The 5,153-nt window shown below is 33.0% G+C and overlaps 1 protein-coding gene across 1 annotated transcript in view; it reads right to left on the bottom strand.

Annotated features, from left to right (window-relative positions):
* LOC108972461 overlaps nt 1-3,954 on the bottom strand; it is a gene marked incomplete at its 5' end in the record, with an annotated part of 46,322 nt that extends 42,368 nt beyond the window's left edge. The window contains 1 exon segment of the mRNA XM_018939057.1: nt 3,026-3,954.
* Nucleotides 3,955-5,153: the final 1,199 nt, after the last annotated feature.

Raw genomic sequence — 5,153 nt, 5'->3', positions numbered from 1 at the left:
AAAATAATAAATTTTAAATTAAAAGAGAGAAAAGCCTTAATTTTGACAGTATCGAAACTAGAACACCATTCACAGGCCTCCTTAGAGCAGATCTTTATTTTATTTTCACCGATAAATTTGAGCGCCAGATCTGAACAATATATGCAGAAATGGTAGCATTGGCTTTGGCAATAATACATTCCATATTCAGGAATTTATCTAGTCAAATGGAAAAGTTTTCCTTATAAGGATTTGATTTTGATTTAAAAGTTTATATGCAGCTATATGCTATAGTGGCCTGATATGAACAATTTATTCGGAAATTGTAGCTTTGCTACGGATAATTATTCATACCAAATTTCGTTAAGACAGCTCGTCAAATATAAAAGCTTTCCAATCGAGGACTTATTTTTTATAAGCCAGCTTGTATCGCAATTATATGCCAGAGTGGTCCGCTATCGGCAGTTCGAATAAAAAACAAGCTTCTTAGAGAGAAAAGAACGTGTGCAAAATTTCCGATCGATATCTCAAAAACTGTGAGACTAGCTCGCGTATATAACGTCGGAAAGACAGACATAGCTGAAGCGATTGAGCTCATCCGTATATATGCATATAGAAGGTATTTTTATTGGATCTCCGACTTTCACTTTCGGGTGTTACAAACTTCGGAGCGCACATAATATACTTAATTATAACAATATCTGTTCAGGGTACAAAATATTTTGAAACAAATAATAAGTTAATTACCAAAAAAACTCAAACAAAAAAAATAATTAAATTAATATTTTTAAATAGCATTATATGTAATTCCATTAAAAAAAATTAAATTGAACTGGTCTGCATTGCTTACAAAAATTACATTTTCAACACCTTTTACGTTTTTTTTTTATAAATTTTTGGCGGGCGCACTAGAAGTTAATTTTTCATGGCAACCAAGGTAAAGAAACATTCACCAAAAGCTTTAGAAAAATCATAATAAAAAAGTTAACTAAATTTGAAAAAAAACTGAGAACCATTACGCACAAAAATAAATAAATAAAAACAAAGATAAATGCCGCTACTCATTGCTGGAAACAGTTAAAAGCATTTGTTCAATACACTTTGCCCAACACCAGACTATTTGGCTCTAAACGGCGCGCTGCAGAGTCAACACAGTTGGAAGCAAATAAAAGCTTTCTTTAATGGGTATTTCAGCACTGTGTGTCCCCGCTGTTATTGTGGTTGTCTTTGAAGAAACTGTTGCCATTTAATACCTTTAATTGTTGGCAAATAAACAGAAGTGAAAATAAAAATAAAAACAAAGCTATGAAGTGCCGGCACAAAGTAACCAACAAGATGTAATGAGTGACTGGAAGAAGCGACAAAGCGGAGAAGGTCAAAAGCCGCAGAATGCTGTGAGTGTTTATATGTACAGGCTAATGATGATGCAGTTGATTTAAGCAAAATATTTGTATACTTTCGGTTGGAATCGCATATCAGAAACATTAAAGCGCACTTAATTTCGGTTATTAGTTGCTTAGAGGAGTTTCTATTTAAGTATAGTTTTATAGTTCTTGATCGATTAGAGCATTAAGACGTGTCTTGATCTGATCTAGTTTCACCGAAAATTTTCGAATTTTTCCATATACAATATATATAGCCCGTTAGCCGTTTGCTAAAAAATTAGTTATTTTACCATAACTTCGTAAATCATTTATCTACATAATGACATAAAATTTTGTGAAATTCTTTATATAAGTGAAAAATTGGTAATGAAAATGATCACAATTGAACAAGTATAGCATACACCGCACATACAAGCGCTCGCTCAAAAATTAGATTTTTTGTTATAATTTGGAAAATCAAGTAACTAATGACAGGCAATTTTGTGAAATACTTCTTTATTTTGTGAAAAAATGAGTGGGGAAAATCATCAAGATTATGCAACTATAGCACATAGTTTCAGTACAACCGATTGTGCAAAAATTAGATATTTTATCATAACCCTCTCAATGAAATAGCTGTGATCACCACATTTTATGAGATTCTTTGTTTATGTGTATAAAAAGCACCCAACAAAAATCAATCAAATCGGAAGACTATAACATATAGTTCCCATGCAATCGATTGTTCAAAAATGAGATATTTTGTCCTAGCTCTCTCAAATATATGTGTACGATCACTAAATTTTGTCAGATTCCTTACTTATGCAAATAAAAAGCACACAACAAAAATCAGCAAAATCGGAGCACTATAACATATAGTTCCCATGCAATCAATTGTTCAAAAATGAGATATTTTGTCTTAGATCTCTCAATTACATGGCTGCGATCACTAAATTGTGTGAGTTGCTTTATTTATGCAAATAAGAAGCGCACAGCGAAAATCATCAAAATCGGAGCACTATAACATATAGTTACCATACAATCGATTTTTCGAAAATGAGATTTTTTGTAATAACTGCATAAATCAAATAGCTAATAGGCCGAAATTTTGTGAAATAGTTTCTTAGTATGTATGAAAATGTGACAGTAAAAATCATGCAGTTTGCACAACCATGGCATATAACTGCCATACAACCGATTGTTGGAAAATGAGATTTTTCGTTATAACTTCGTAAATAAAGTGGCTAAAGACACGAAATTTTGTGTAAAACTTTCTCTACAGTAGTAAAACGTGAGCACTGAAAATTGTCGAAATCGGTCAACTATAACATATAGCTACCATACAAACACTCTTTAACATAATACGGTTTGTATGTAATAACTGTTTTAAAAATGTTGTATACTGTAGATATTGTTGTTTTTTATAAAATTACGTTGCTATTTTATTGCTGTGACTAAGCCATTGTCTGTTTCCCACAAGCCCTTAGACACATTTTAGCGCAAAAAAGTTTCAAATAAAAAAATTTTGTAAAAAAAAAAAGTTACACAACACTCTCCTAACGCGTCGATAAATCTATTAGAATAATTTGTCATTTCACACGTCAACTTTGAGTACAGATTCCCAAGCCAGACCTAGCCCGCTTGCAGTAGATGAGATAAAATAATGCGATTCTCACACTTACCAATACAAAAACAGCAGCTATACGCGAAGATGTGTGTGTGTGGCTGATGAATTGCAGTTAGCGGCAACTACAACAACAATATAGCATATAATTTTTACACTTTTCTTTGTTTAATACTTCGTTTCGCTTTCGTGTGTGCGCCCAGGCAATGCTGGAGAACAAAAGTATGGGTTTTTACAACGTTTGTTGTTGTTGTTGTTTAACGCTATGGTATTGCTAAGTAAAAATGCAAATCGAAGCCGCAATTAAAACGTCAACTAATGACAGTTGAGGTTGCGCTGCTGGCGACGTCGGCGCATTTGTTGTTGCACTGAGCAGCTACTTGTTGTAGTTGTTGTTGTTGTGGTGGTATTGCAATCACTATACATATATGTAGTTATATTATATACACTTTGGTTTTATGCTAGCAAAAAACTAATTATTGTTGTTGCTTTTGTTGTTGTAAGCACTAATAAACCGCTAGGCTGGTACTGAATTGCAGGCGTTGCAGCTGCGCGGCCGCTATTTGACGCTCAACGCTTTTGTAAACGGTTAGTTTGGGCGTGTCAATACACCTTTGTGAAAAGTTGCACAACAACAACAATAAAATGTCATAATAAAATGTTATTGTTGTTGTTGTTACGGCTGCTGCTACTTCTTTGCGACACAGCGCGAAATTAACTGTCAGAGCGGCGCAGCGCAGTTGACATGCAAATGCAACATTTATGATTGCTGCTGCCGTTGTTGTTGKTGTTGGTTGCTTATAATGACGCTTGCCACATCACAGTCATACGCTAGCCGCTGCCTCACACAACACAACCAACTGTCTGTTTTTTGTTGTTTTTTTTTTGCACAAACACTTTTTCGCCACTTTTGCTGCTTTTCCGTTTAACACTTTTTCACACTTTTTTCGTAGTTGCCACTGATTTTTATTTTATTTTATTTTTAATTTTTTTTTCGCTTACTTCACTCACTTCTTACGCGCTGTTTTCGTCATTTATTGCTGTTGTTGTAGGCAAAAAAAAAAGAAGGTTAAATAGTAATTTAAAAAAATACAAAAACAACAACAACAAAAATGCAGTTAAATGCTTTGCATTGTTTTGCTTAAGAATTTCTGCTTCATTTTGTTGATTTATTTTTCGTAATTTTCGCTCTGCGTGCTGGCGTTCACATTAGCTGTGTGTTGTTGTTGTTTTAGTTACGGCTGTGCTCATTAATATTTCCTTTGGTGTGCTTTCATTATTGTTGCCGTTTTTTAGTTGTTGCTTTTTGGTTTAAATTCTCGATTTCCGCTTACATTAGCGCACACACACTTACATACAAATACATGCATATATGTATGTATATATAAGTGTACATATGTATATTTGTGTACAAAGCCACGCACATACGCTGCGCGACAAAAAGCGCAACGACCACAGCAAATTAGCGATTGGCCGTTGTAATGTGCTTGTTGTTTTATTTTTTGTATTTAAATTATTTAAAGTTTTTTGTGCATTTTGCGAAGCATTGTAAATTTATTTTTTGTTTTGTTATTTTTTTTTTAATTTTTTGCAATCTTTTTTTTTTTTTTTTGATGTGCTTTTAGGCAGTTGATTTCCGCTCATTGTGCGTCACATTCACTTTGCTTACGACACGCATACACATGTAAACCCATATATATACATACATGCACTCACAGGTGCACAAACATACACACATTCTTACATATATTCGTATAAGGGTTTGAAAGCAAGAATGTTGAAGGCGACACCTTAAACGGCGCGCCGTTGGTGGCACAAATATTTCCGTGGTCGCTTAAAAGAATTTCATTAATTCCATAAATTTTAATATTTAAATAAAGCATATTAAATGCATAATTGCAGACTTTTGTTAAAAACAACTATTTCGACTTAAGCCGGTTTTCGTTTAATGAAATTTAATTTATACTTTTATAGTATTTTAAATAACCGAAAAAAAATGTCTGATGGTAGGTCTCTAGGTGGCATATTTGCATAAAAAAATGCTTGAAAATTGCGTGACAATAATTCAATACACAGTTTGCGAAGATACACCCTTTATACCCTTGTATTCGAACAGTTAAAGTTAAAGTTTTTTTTGTTTATTTGCATTTTTTTTAGTTAAAAAATTTATAAAAATATTATTTTTT

Source organism: Bactrocera latifrons, unplaced genomic scaffold, assembly GCF_001853355.1.
Source record: "Bactrocera latifrons isolate USDA-ARS-PBARC rearing strain unplaced genomic scaffold, ASM185335v1 scaffold_4, whole genome shotgun sequence".
Classification (NCBI taxonomy): Eukaryota; Metazoa; Arthropoda; class Insecta; order Diptera; family Tephritidae; genus Bactrocera; species Bactrocera latifrons.
The sequence above is the reverse complement of the archived record's forward strand: the minus strand, read 5'-3'. Positions and strand labels throughout refer to the sequence as shown.